Source organism: Ambystoma mexicanum, chromosome 5q (assembly GCF_040938575.1).
Source record: "Ambystoma mexicanum isolate Mex_15411 chromosome 5q, UKY_AmexF1_1, whole genome shotgun sequence".
Classification (NCBI taxonomy): domain Eukaryota; kingdom Metazoa; phylum Chordata; class Amphibia; order Caudata; family Ambystomatidae; genus Ambystoma; species Ambystoma mexicanum.
The window spans coordinates 675,862,488-675,877,355 of record NC_090933.1 but is presented as its reverse complement, the minus strand read 5'-3'; the positions used below and the strand labels follow the sequence as shown (position 1 = coordinate 675,877,355).

Here is a 14,868-nt window from a genome sequence, read left to right as displayed (position 1 = left end):
AGTGAATTAGATTTGAATTGTGTTAATGATTCATACTCAAAGCAGATAGGGATGTGCACAACATTTTCATCAACTATGTATCTCTAGCTTCCACCAAGCCTCTTCTGATTATCTTGTTTAGGGCACATAGCTCGTTCATCTCTGCACCCTATTTAGTTTGCTGTAATACAGACAAACTAGTGGAAAAAATTACTATCAGGCAGCAGGGAAACACATCTTAGGCAACAGTCAGCACTTAGGCAAATGAATAAACATACATGGTTTGGAATATGCATGTGTGTGTATATATAATATGTATATCTGCATGTACCTGTGTATGTATATGAATATATATGTATATTTGTGTGTCTATATATAGATATAGTATATATATATATACAACCTTTGCTATAGTTACTCAGGTTGTATTCACCCTGGCATGTGTACCTTTGGTTTATCCGTTTATTATAACTTTCCTGGCTTATTACCCAATGCACGATAAAATAGACTGAGTATAGCAACTCATCTTGCTGCATCGTGCTTGGAGTGTTGTAGCACTGTTTCCAGTAAACTGTTCCCCACGTCTTCTACTCTAACCCACATCCTGATTGCGGACCTAACGCAATCCCAACTTACCAGGACATTACAACTCTTTGCTGTGTAGATCAGCTATTTCAAAACTGACAAGTAATTATATCTAGCTCACGGCTTAGTGACCTTAATACTATTTGCTTTCAAGTTCAGTGTGTTTCCTCTTTCCTTCCCTTGATTCTTACCTCATGTCTTTTTCCCACACACTCATATTTACACACCAAACTCTTGCACTGACCTCACGGTCGGCTAGCTTGCAAAAAACAGTTCTCACCCACTATGCAGTGAGTGTTTCTTTCAAACCAATCTGGTGAAAGCCTTCACATTACTAGGGCCCGCTAGAACACCTGCCAGATCCATCATGCGACCACACACCATTGTTTAGCAGCCATCACCTTATCTAGATGCCTCCATCACCAAAATGCCCTTGCTTTAAACGGGCTGCACATTCTTGACATTTTCTCAAGCTTACCGAGAACTAATCTCATACAAAAAAACATGCATTCATACTACTACAACCATATCACCCGACCTTCTTCCTCACTAGCAACAGACTATGGTCAGGCGGGGTCACACTACGCCAACCCTTGGACAAGATTTAGGCTTTGTAAGACCACTACGGTGGTGAAGGGTGCAGTTTAAATATTGGATAACAAAACATAACATCAAGCAAACACTTGTTTTTCTCTATTAGAGAGCCGGTGATTAAAATCAGGGTTTCTGTGGGACATTATATTGATTTAGAATGTTCCCTTTTGCCTGACTGCCAGATTCTCCTAGCACCAGTGATGCTGTTCCACGACTGCCATATCATCCTGCACTCACTGATCTAATTCCCCAGGCTGACAGAGAGCTATACCCCCTCCATTCGACAGAGACTGCACTGCTCCCTGTGTCATTTGAGGTGCCACTCTTGAAGTCTCTCGTGAGGAGTAAATCTCAATACTGCCAATCACGATCAATATTCTCACTCAATTATCAGCCTTGATCCCATAGAACACTAGAGGTAGGGCACTTGGTCTCAACTAAAAACAGGTAGTGTTGATGCCAGTCTCTTTGTCCAAAGAAACAATTGGTCTCTTTCACTTCCAGCCATTTTTAGTTCTGGCTATTAGGTGGTGCTGTAAGCGCCGCCTACAAGTTGAAACCATTACCATCAGAAGTGAAGACAGGAGAGTGATGTTATGCGAGGAAGGACAAAAAGCCTATGGGTAGGTCCAAACTACCCTGTAGGGAAATAGTGCAAAGCCTGAAGTGCAGGAGCAGCATGCTAGTGTGGGCCAGTCTTTGTTTATGTAAGTGGGCCAGTTTATTGGCCAAAGTGAGCCAGATTGATGGATTACTTCACTATGCAGCTAGCCCTTTTACCCATGTTACTGAACAAATATTCTTTAAAATGCACAATTTGCAACACAATGTATAAAAAAACTCTAAATAACTCCCTACTGTATACTACTCAAATTGTCACAAAAGAAATGAATGGCTGTTTGCGACTGTTGGCCACTATTTCATTGGTGTGGCCCCATTCCACCCATGCCCATGAGTGCTGTTTGGAGTTTTATTCACCCCTTGCATATTGTGAGGAATCTGAGGGCGTCCTCACATCTTTCTCCAAAATATCCTACCCCCAGGTGGCCTGGGAAGCGCTTTTGGATCCTGACCCTGGGGTTAGATATGCGAGGAAGGATCACCTGGTTGGAGGAGACTTGGGGAGTGGGGATGTGGCGCCCTTGGGTGGTACACGATATACCCCATTTTTTCTTTCATCAGGAATCAAATATCCCTTAGGCTTCTAAGGGATATTTCCAATCCCTTCCCTATTGTGTTAGAAAACCATCTCCCAATGTACACCATTATGGTACAGAGATGAGGAAGAGACCTCATTGGAACCTACATTCATCCTTTATTAACTCAGACATACACAAACCCCACTATGGTACTGGGACAAGTAAGAGGAATGCCGAGTACCAAGACCATTGTGAAATCAAAGCAAATGGCCTGCACCTGAAGCCAAAAGGGCTGTATAAATGGCCTGCTCAGGTGAGGCTAATGGGGGAGATCGACTGTGGAATGCTTGCAGATGGAGAAGCCAGAGGTGAAGGTAGGGAGACGCGTGTCCGAGGCGCTGATGTTCTGCAGAGTCGATGGAGTGGAAGCTGATTGTGGCTGGCGTTGTCGGAAGGTCTCCATTGGCAGGGTCAGGTGCCGAACTCCTGGAGTCAAGAGGACTCCCTCCCTGGTAGCCCGAGGTGTCGGAGACCCAGGAAGAGGGCTTGTCAGGTCAGGAACAGCAGCAGCCAGGAAGAACCGACCGAAGCAGAGAAAGGCTCACAAAGACAGCACACCCGGTGAGTCAAGTGAGGCTGAATGACTCTGGGATGCTGTGATGCAAGCCGTGTGGTGAAGGAAGGTCGGAGCACTTGTGAGTGAACTAGCGACAGCAGAGGCAGAAATGTTAAACACAGATGTTTTGAAGGTTAATGAATGGAGCGGTTTGTGAATACTGAACTGAAGTGCAATTGGCAAGGCCGCGGAAGGGCCAGAAAAGCAGTAAACCTGAAATTGGGTGCAAAGCCTGTGAGCAGGGTGCAAATTCCCAGCAGGAGAGTCAACTGGGAATTTGCAATCAGTGAATGCCACATGAGTGGAAAGCAGATACAAACATTCCCTGATACAAAGGAACTGTGAATCATGGAAACTAGGGAAACGAAGCATTGGTAATGAATATAAAGAACTATGAATCGTATAAATTGAGCAAAAGCAAGCAATGGCAAGGGTCCTAAGGAAAAGAGGAACTGTATAAAGGTGAAAGTTAAAACTGTGGAAAGTCATGAGAAAGATTTTATAATCCAACAAGTGAATGGTGGCAAAACAAGTGTTGAAAAGCACTATTAGAAGGTAAGTCCATTACGGCCCCTCTCCCTGATCAATATGGACGCAGAACATGTTGCCAAACTCCTTGCAGCCAGGCGTTTGCCATACATTCTATCTTGGTCCACCCAGGCCAAGCTGGCTTTATCCCGACCCGATCCACAGCTTTAAATTTACGGCGTCTTTTTGGGGCAAATTGATCCAAAGGCAAATGCGGCTATTGCAGCACTAGATGCCGAGAAGGCTTTCGATTCAGTCTCCTGGTCCTATTTGTTTCTGGTTCTCGAACGGTTCGGCGTGGGCCAATACTTTCTTAATTGTGCCCGATTGCTCTATACGAATCCGGGAGCAAGAGTCCTTACTAACCACACTATGTCTGCTCTCTTCGACCTTAACAGAGGTACACAACAGGGGTGTCCCTTCTCTCCTATTTTATTTGCACTTACTATAGAACCCATGGCGGAATTTGTGTGGAAAAATCATGCGCATAGAGGGCTAAGAATTACAGGAACCCCGCAGGTAATATCTCTTTATGCTGTTCACACCCTATTATATATCCGTAATCCGAAAGATAATCTGGAACCCAGCATGGCTGATATCCACACGTTCTTCGAATACTCTGGGTACAGGATCAATGTCTCGAAATCTGAACTGTTTCCAATGACCCCCAACACTGGGGATCTGTCAGATACCAGCGGGTTTAAGTGGGCCCCCACACGTAACCGCTACCTGGGCATTGTTGTATCCAGAGACAAACACACATTATACACGGAAAACCATGGGGAACTCTTCCAGACCCTAACGACTAAACTACATCTGTGGACTAAGCTTCCTATCTCCCTATATGGCCGAATAGCCTTCTTACAATGGTGGTCCTCCCCAAGCTGTTGTACTTTTTTGGTAACATTACAATATGGCCTGGAAAGGCCTACTTTGCGAGGCTTCAGACGCTCGCCACCTCCTTTATTTGTGGGGGTGGAGGAAAGACAGCCAGATTGAAATGGGCCAAACTGGTCGAACCATTCTCGAAAGGAGGCATCTCAGCGCCTGACTTTGAATTATATTATTTAGTATCCCAGGCGCAATTCGCTAAACACTGGTTTGATCCCAATGACACGGCCCCTCATATCCCATTGGAGAAATATGCTGCCTCCCCCGCCGACGTCCGGTCGGTAATTTTTTGCCCTAAGCACAGAGACACTTGTGAATTTGACCTGGTGACCACTACCACACGTGCATGGTCCAAAATATATAAGAGGATTGGATTGATGACCCTATATGACCCGGAAATCCCTTTATGGAACTTCCCCAACATCACTCCCACGTTTGAAAAGGCCCTACAGAGATTGTGGGACCGGAACAAAAAGCTAAAAATGTGTGATATGTTCCCTGGGGTACATTGTGAACTGGGGGACTTTGTTGAAATGGTGGGAGATGGGCAGCTCAAACGGTTTCAATTCCACCGAATGAAGGCTGCATTTGCCTCTAAGTGGGCAACATTCCCTCTGGAACCCCCCACCATGAATGCATAAGAGCTATAATAGCAGCCGAAGGGCAAAAGAAAGGGGTCTCGATGTTATATACTCTTGTCCAATCTCATTCTAGGTCATGTAACACCATTAAAGTGGTTTGGGAACGAGATTTAGGGATTGAATTAAAAGAAATGCTATGGCTTAGATGCTTTCAGCTTGAATTCTGAACTACGACTAATCCAATTTAAAATACTCAACCAACTACACTATACCCCAGCAAAACTGGCCGAGTTTGTGAATGGCTGCACTGGAAACTTCTTAAAATGTGATTCCCCAAAGGCAGATGCATACCATATGTACAGGACATGCACCCCTGTGGCGAGATTTTGGGGTGAAGTCGCAGAAATCCTTGAGGAAATCACATCAATTCCGGCATCCCCCTCTCCGTTGAAATATCTGTTTGGGGATATTGGTAAGGTGGCGGAAACCATTAGGATACTATTTAATATTGCGTTTGTTATAGCAAAACGTTGCATCTTGAATGCACCTTGCAGAGACGATTTCCTTGAGGATCTATCGATAGTGAATGAATGCGAGGAACAATTTGTATTAACGGTAGCACTGACATGTCGCCCCAAAGACATCTGGGCTCCTTTCCGCTGTACCTTTGTAATATGCTCTCTGATGATGACACTATTCCCCTGACATCACCCTAACCTGTCAAGTGTATTGTGAAATGTGCATATGTAGATTGGAAATTGTATGTTATGTGGTGGTGTGCCGCCTGCGCTGCGGCTCTGCTCTGATGTTGCTCTCTATTAAAATAAAAGTTAAAAAAAATATATAAGTCCAATACCACAGTTGAGCTGAATCAGTGGTGGTGCAACTGTGGAAACGAAGCGAATCAGGTGTGCCGGTTGCGTGACCTATGATGGGTGGACCGTGTGGCCCGACAACTGCGCTGAGAACAAATACACCCCACTAAAGAGAAGCCACTTGACTTATCTAAAATATTATGGTTAAATAACCAGGGAAGCTGGTACATGGGGAACTTAATGAGTTGAACCTTATGATACTGATGAAAGAGCCAAAAGCCTGAAAGCTGGGGAGAATCCCGAGGAATTGTGTTGTTGTGAAAACAGTGAGAGACTTGAAAGCTTGTGGAAGGGAACCCCTTGTGACTGAAAGTGAACTTTTCTTTGAACACTTTTCATTTGATGCTGATAGCCTACACCGTTTGAACAAATAGATGTGAGGTCAAGTATAGGTTTGGACACAGACAGAGATTGACATTGGACTTCCTGACACAGATAATTATTAGTTTCAGTTAGGTAGAGAAAGCTCACCTTATCACAGGGCAAAATAGGCCTTAACCCAACCTCTTTGTGATTTTAATAAAGGTTTGTACCCCAAACGTTCCTCAGTTATCTGTGTCTACTACTTGATGCCTTCACAAAGTCCATAGCCACACTAAAGCATATGGGCATTCCCTGCCACCCCTTTTCAAACCACAACCAGGTGGTCGCGCCTTGAAACACTTGTGTATAGGCGCGCTATAAATAAAACATCATTACAGATTCTTTTAGCGACTACACACTTTCGCTGTAGGCAATTTCTTGACAGGCTGCATTGTTCGCACTGCAGCCTTTCTGGAAATATCTGTAAGCGCATTTTGCACATGCGTGGCAGAGAAACAGGAAGAAAGTTGGAGAAGCAGGCAAGTGGGACGCAAAGAGAGGGAGGTAGGGTTTCATATGGAGGCAGGGAGGAGAGGGATGGATTGAGGGAGCATAGAGGTGGGGAAGGATCGGGGCCTAGAAGGAGTTCGGGGGTTGCGGGATGTCCCCAGAACAACAGGGACAGCGCCTGGGTAGGGGCCAATGTGTGGGGGTCATGGGGGTGCAACCCTCACAAGATGAGTGTCAGGGATTAAGTGGGGGAAGTATGAAAATTGTCTGCAATGACAAAAAGTGGCCAGTGGGCAAATCATAGATCCTACTGTTGTCAATCTGCTGGATCTCTCAGGGGTTCATTTGCGTGCCTGCGGGACATGCACCTGATTGATATGAAAAAGGAAAACAAGTGTGATCATGCAGGGGTAAAAGCTTCTCCACTCTGAGCTCCCTGCAGTCCCACACACCCTGCCCTCCCTGGCAGGTGATAGTCAGTCAGTCAAACAAACTTTTATTTGGCGTAAAACCTTTAAGTGACACACAGTTTAAAATACATGCAAGCATTAAATACATAGATCTAAAAACACAAGCACCATAAACTACACAATGAAACAGAACATTTTCGAGGATAAAGCTGTATGATATGAATCCAAGTCACAGTTATTAAGTTCAGTCCAATCAGGTGGCCCCAATTAATTACTAGAGTCATACAATAACTGATGGGTGTTACCATCTGGGGGCAAAACAGAACCCCTATATTTGATAATTCCAGGAATACTCTTGCGAGGAGAGACAAGCTTGCAGCCTCTGAATTTTACACACAAGTTGCACTTCTGTCCCTCAAAGTAACAGACATTATTTCAGAGTAGAAATGGCAAATATAACTATAGGATTGCATCAGTGTATAATGTGGGTTCCCATGGTAGCATGTTTCAAAGTATTTGATTGTTAAAGCAATGCTCTATGGGTATACCTTGCTGTTGCACATATAATGTGCAGTCGCCTTGACTGTCTTAAATACATCACGGCTTCATCTACATGGCGAATCCCTGCTTCCTTCAAAATAGGTTTCAAATAGGAACACCTCAGTTTCATTGTATTGGGGCAAATCAGCATATAGTGGATAGATGTTTCTTCAAACCACCTACACATGGGACACAAACCCAAGCCATTATCAGTCCAAGATTTTGTAAACAAAGCTGTTTGCAGGATCCCAATCTCAAGCAGGCATAAAATGATTGTTCAAATGGAGGATTTAGATCGAGGTAGATGTGGTTGCCAACCGTCATCTGGAGGCATAAATATCCGGGCCCTTGCTTCAGGGATACAGCCTTACTTTTTAGCCTTTCCCTTGCATTTGTTTTTGAGGCTTCCTCCAATGTGGGTGCATTTACATCAGGTGTAGCTGACAGATATTCCCATAAACCAACAACTCCTAGGTCACAATGGATAAATCACAATGTAATGGCTAAATCCCCTGTATTAACATATCCCCAGAGTTCAGAGCCGTAAGGCCTGTTTCTTATATAGATCTAAAGCTGGAGCTATTGCCCGACAACCATGTCTGACAAAGTAAGATTTAATGGCCCCACTGTGTTTCTCCAAATTATTTATCGCTTTGAGAACTTGCTGGCTCACCCAGCTGATTCCTGAAATCTGACACTGAGGTAGTCAAAGTGTCTAACCTGCTTCAACTTGGCTTCATTCACTTGTATTAACAAGGGGCAGTGTTTAGCGAATTGCACTTGAACACCACGGCCTTGGTTTTATCTACATTCAGTTCAAGGTGCAATACCTTACATTTGGGCATAAAGATGTTTAGTGACATGTCCAAGCTTGAGGGGGCAGTTGCTAAAATGACCGCGTCATCAGCATAAATTAATTCTGGATATTTCATTGGCGCCATTTTTGGGCAATCTAGGCAATCTCTTTCCAGGCTGTCTATTATCTCCTGGATGTAGATAATAAAGAGCAGGGCTGCCAGTACACACCCCTATCTCACACCTTTGGTGACAGAAAATGGGTGAGTCTGTTTGCCTCCAAGGCGTTAGCGTACCGTTGCTTGGTTCCCAGAGTAAAGCAACATTGTAGGGGCCAACAACTCGATAGGAACTTTATGCTCTGCTAGAATTTGCCATGACATATTCTTTGATACAGAATCAGATGCTGTTTTTAAATCCAAAAATATTGCACATAGTTTCATTTTCTAAAACACTGTGTACATCTGGAATATCAAGAACAGCAAAAACAATGATCCACTGTCCCTCTGTTATTGTAGAAGCCTGCCTGGAGGTTACTGATCACATGATTATTTTCGACCGATTCTTGCAAATAATAGAGTATCACTTTCCCGAAGGTTTGTCCTGCGGAGTCAAAGCGAGAGATTTGCCAGTAATTCCAAGAGAGGTCCCTTCCCCCTTTTTATCTATTGGCACTATTACTGTGCTCAACCGAGTATTTGGGACAGACCCTATTCTAATTATCGCATTGTAGATTTTACATAGGATCAGTGCCCAAATTTCCCCCTCATCGTTACAAAGATCCAGTGGGATTCAATCGGGCCCTGCGGCTCTTCCACTTTTCTGGCAAGTCAGTGCCCTCTCCACCTCCCTAACCATTATGGAGAAGCCCCCTGGCTACGCCGATCATGACAACAGGAAAAGTGTGAGATTTGGGAATCACCTCCTCAGAACTTTGGTATAATGTGGAAAAAGTGAGACTGCCAAAGTGCAGCGGGCATAGAACGTTGTTGGGTCTGACCGCCATTTAGGTCTTTTGCTGTGACCAGTTTCCAAAAACGATTATAATCTCGTTCCTCCAGTGCTTTGGTAAGAGCACTCCATTGGCCCAGGGCAAACTCTCTTTTTTTCCCCGCATTTAACTTCTTATACTTAGATCACAATACGCGCAGCTTGGCTTTGTCTGCCCCTGATTCAGTTCTAACACATGTCACCCATCCTTTCTTTGCCTTTGCACAATCTTCATCATACCAGGCTACTTTGGACAGAGTTTTTCTTTTTACAATAGCTCCTCCAATATATCACTGTCTGTTGACTCACTACTGCAGATAATGCATACATTTTCCAGGGTAGAACCATACAATGCTGGTTTAACTTCACACTCTACTATACTGGTCCATTTAACCGATTTTCAAGCATGACCTATGATAGCAATCGGTTGTTTCCCCTTAAGGGCACAGGCAACTTATTTAACCTAAGACTAATAGTTAATGGGAAATTGTCAATTTCCGATCTTACTTGGACCTCAGAATCTTAGATCTTGTCCCATCTATTGACAGAAATCAAGATGTAATCAATGCAGGAAGAACCACTGATGCCTTTGATTGTTAAATTGGTCGGCTGATCTTTAGAAAAGCGACCATTACAGGCCCTTGTATTTAAGATTATCTAAGAGACAGAGGGATTCAACTGCAAAGTGATGGGTTCTTTTGGCAGGGGCAGCGATCAGATCTGGTATATCCCAAGCCATATCTTGGTCATCAATGGTAAACAACCCTTGGTGTGGCAAAACCAATGCATACATCTGTTTGAAAGGGATTCATGATCTTCATAAAAACTTGAGTATAAATAAGGGACATTAGTCATAAATACAGATGGACAATCCATACCTCCCATTCTGTTTGGGCCATCTTTATTCCTTGGGAAATAACCTTGCACCACTATGGGTGTGAGATTGGAACATGACAGTGAGAGCCTAGTTCCAATGCGGGTGGTCTATTACGTGTACCAGGAAAGTTTGTGGTACCGAAATTGAGCTTCTCTTGGCCACACTGCTTAATAAATTGATGCCGCAAGAAATTCTGTTCTCGTCCCCATGTCGTCCTGGCTTTCTTGACAGTACCCAAAGCCTGGAGAGGGACACCAGAGTTCGAGGTTTCCTTAGGCGTGGCAGTTTGTGTAATATATGCATTCATCGTATGTTTGGTTGGTTTATCTGCCAATATTGACTTTGAGTCAATATTTCCTTGTTACCAAGGGGTACCTTAAGATCTGTGATTGTTGGTACAAATATACCTTTTCTCAACAGGGTCACCTCTTATTTAACCTCTCTCACCACTTCCAGAATTTCTTTCAGCTGGTTATCAATCTTAACAACTATAAAATCCTTTCTTTATAAAAGGATATTTTCAAATTTAGTAGGCTGTTGAGGCCCAAATAATGTTTTGGTCAGGAAGATTAGTTTGGATTTGACAGCCACAAGTTTTCTTAGGCTTAGATCTCTCGACTGGGTTCAGTTGTTTCTTGCCCCTCTTCTTACCATACCCTTTTGTGCGATAGTGCTTTAATGACTCCTTTTTGCTTGTTTCCCCAATCACAACTTCCACTACTTCGCTCATATCTATAAGGGGTTCAAATCTGTTTGATGTAGGGATCTGCACCATGTCTTGGTTTGCCAATTTGGCCTCACTCAATGTATCTATTCTCAGGGGTGAAACTAGCATCAATGTTGGGACAATGGGGTCCTTAGTATCCCCAATGGCGTCTTCTGGATTGCCCCCCTCTCCCTGGCAATAAGTCTCCATAATATTGATGACGGGTGCCCCCTGTCTATAGCTATTGCCGTTGATTGGGAATATAATGTTTTTCCAGATCTATGTGATATTAACGAAAACCAAAACACCGAATCACATTGTACTAACCCATGTACTCACACTTTACTCAACACCTACCCAGTAATCTACTCCACAACTCTATTCCACTACACTACTATACCCCACCCTCCACTCTGTCCCACCAACTACCTCATGTGACAAGTGTACCCCACCACTCTAGTATTGGATATCCAAACTTCTATAACCTGTACAATCCCCTTCCACCAACCTCTATTAACCCCAAATGGCTTGTACAGTGCTCCGTCCCACTACTTTACACTGCCCCTACAACCTACCCACTCTACCCCATCTCACCTGACTCTTCCACCACCTCAACCCACCTCACCCAACTCTATCACACTCTACCCAACTCACTCTACCTAACCTCACCCACACTACCCCCTACTACTCTACCCAAACTAACTTCTCTATCCCACCCATGTTACCCCACCTCACCCACTCTACCATCACCCTCTCTTCCTGACCTCACCCCACTCTATCCCACCCCATTCCACCCCACCTGGCTTTACCCTTTTCCACTATATCTTACCCTTACTCCCACCCACTCTATGCCACCTATTAATATACCCTACCCCACCCAACTCTACCCGACCCCACCCCACTCTACAGCCTCCCACTCCAGACCCACCCACATCTCCACCCACCCCATTCCACACCTATACCCATTTGATGCTGTGTCACCCTACTCTACCCACCCACTCTATCCTAGCACACCCAACTACAACCCTACCCTCTATATCTCCCACCCCCAACCAACTCTATCCCAACCCCTACCCAGCTATGATCACTACATGGTACTCCATCCACCCTATTTCCCACTCTACCTCTACCCACACACTCACACCATTCTACCTCACCCCCACCGTACCACACACACCCTTGCTCTCCCTTTCTACCCCTCACCCACTGGCCCTTACTCCTCCTCTCAACCTCATCTCCACCCTCACCCCTCTTGATCCCCTACCAACCCCCCCTTCCTCACCCCTTTCTACCCACATCCACTCACCTTTCCATGCTATCCTCCACCGATCCACCCTTCCTCGCCCCTCTCTACCCTTCAACCTCCCTTCCTCACCCCTATCTGCTCCTACCAAACACTCTTCCCCACCACACTCTACATCTCCCACCATACTTCACCCCTCTCTACTAAACACCCAACCTACCTTACCCCTTTCTAACCAACCATCCTACCTCGTCTCCTTATTACTCACGCCACTCTGTCTCCCACCCAACACACCTCCCTCATGGCTATACCCACCAACTCCCACCTTGCCTGACTCTACCCTACGCCACAACAGCCCAACCCCAGTCTACCCAAAAGCCCTGGCAGCCTAGCTCACCAATGCCTAACCCACCTACCCACCCACTTACCCTAACTCATATCTACCCTTGCCCACTCATCTTTGCTCATCGTCGCCTAATATGCTCACTCTACCTACTGCCTCGCACAACACAATTTACCAGTTGTATAAGCGCCTTACAAATGCACAATAAAATTAATTAAATACATAAATAAATAGCACATTGGTGCTTTTGCCCACCTTAACTCACCTCTTCCCCCACCATCGTAGCTCACCCATAAAATAATCATGATTATTTTAAAAGATGCACACATATCTGCAAGTTAGTGTTTGCTGACACATGGCATTAGTAAAACATATAGTAAAAGATGTCCATACACCACAGTGAAGAGAAGTCCTACTACTATGCCTATTACTAATAACATTAAAGGGGTAGTTCACAGAAAATGTTTATTGTTTAAAAATATGGGCCATAATCAAAAATACATTAAAAAAGATATTTTTAAAGAAACTTCCTATGTACATTTTTGGGGAAATGAGGCAAAATGTTTTAAATGGGAGGCATCAATTTTGTAAAAGCAGCAGCCTCCTCTGTTCATGTTAAGTTCTGCTCTTCTGGCCAGAGGCGTTGCCCCAGGTCTTTTGCTTGTAGCCCCAGAGAGAAGCTCAGGGGTTACAACCAAAAAGGCTAGCTAGCCCCCAGTCCCGACAGTCCCCAAATTAGCATAGCCTCTGATCTTTTCCAGACCTAGCAACACCCCTGCTCCCGGCACTGATCAAGCAAAAGCCCCCCTACTGGGAGCTTTTGCTTACTGCTACCAGTGAGCAGAGCGTAACATGAAGAGAGGAGGCCCCCACAGTAATTGTCTTGATTTTCATTGTACGTGTTCTGTGCTCCACAAGCCCAGGGAAGCACAGAATATGTAAAATGAAAGTCACAGCAACTATAAATACTTCGCTGGCCGCCGGCAGAGTTTTCATAATTGCTGTGACTTTGTTTTCAAGTTTCATGAGCACAGGAAACTGAAAACAAAAGTCGCTGCAATTAGGAGTACTCTGCCAGCATCCGGCAAAGTAATCATAGATGCAGCGACTTTCATTTTAAGTCTCCCAGCTCCCCCGGTTCGGAGGAGCCTGGGAGACTCAAAACGAAAGCTGCAGCAATTATGAATACAACTTTGTATTCATAATTGCTGGTACTTTCGCTTTGAGTCTCCCGGGCTCCTCCATACTGGGGGAGCCCGGGAGACTCAAAACGAAAGCCACAGTAATTATAAATACAACACCGTTTTATTTATTATTGCTGGTACTTTCGCTTTAGTTCTTTCATGCTACCACAGCCCGGGGAGCCCGGGAGACTCAAAACAAAAGGTGCACCAATTATAAATACAACAATGTTGTATTTATAATTTCCAGTACTTTCGCCTTAGTTCTCCCGGGCTCCCCCGGCCCGGGGGAGGCCAGGAGAATTAAAACGAAAGGCACAGTAATTATAAATACAACAGCATTGTAGTTTCGGGACTTTCGCTTTAAGTCTTCCGTGCTCCTCCGTGCTGGGGGAGCCCTGAGACTTAAAACAAAAGGCACAACAATTATAATAGCTTGCTTATGATTGCCAGGACTTTTGCTTTAAGTCTCCTGGGCTCCCCCCAGGCCGGGAAAGCCTGGGAAAGCAGGCACAATAAAAAACAAAACCACTCACCTGGAGCACACACAGGGGCTAACAGCATTCCCTGCTCTCCGGCTGTAATAAGAAAAAGCTCCCAGTAGAGGGATTTTGCTTTATTATTGCCGCAAGAGCAGAGCTTAACTTAAGCACAGGAGGATCAATGATTTCAGAAAGTGGATGCCTCCTAGTGCTTACAATTTCTGACTTTGAGCGTAATTTCATTAAAATTTTACATAGGAACTTTGTTTAAAATTATTTTTTAAATATATTTTTGAATATGGTCCATCTTTTTAAACAATACAATTTTTCTGTGAATTACTGGGAAAAGAGCGATCAAGTATTTACTGAATTCAGACCTACAAATATAAGGTGCAATAAACAACTGCAAACGCAAAAACTATTGGCTTTATCAACGTTAGTACTTTCAAAAGGAAATAGTGAGTTTGCAAAAAATATTTGTTGTAACCAATCTCTCACTGGTACCCCAAATTGGCTACATTCCCTGCACCGTTTTATTTTTTCCCGTTGCACCGATTAACGCCAGTTCTTAATTTTGGTAAACATGTTCATAATTACCTACAATTACATAATTGTATGCACAAACAATTTTTTTTTGGGAAAAAATGATCATGCAAACATTTCTTTTAATTCAGCAAATGAGAGCAAGGCCTGCATGAAT

At 44.2% G+C, this 14,868-nt stretch overlaps 1 protein-coding gene across 2 annotated transcripts in view; it reads right to left on the bottom strand.

Moving 5' to 3' along the window:
* The window catches only part of VXN (vexin), a 72,693-nt gene that overhangs the window by 18,473 nt on the left and 39,352 nt on the right, over positions 1-14,868 (bottom strand). The gene's annotated exons all lie outside the window — the stretch shown is intronic.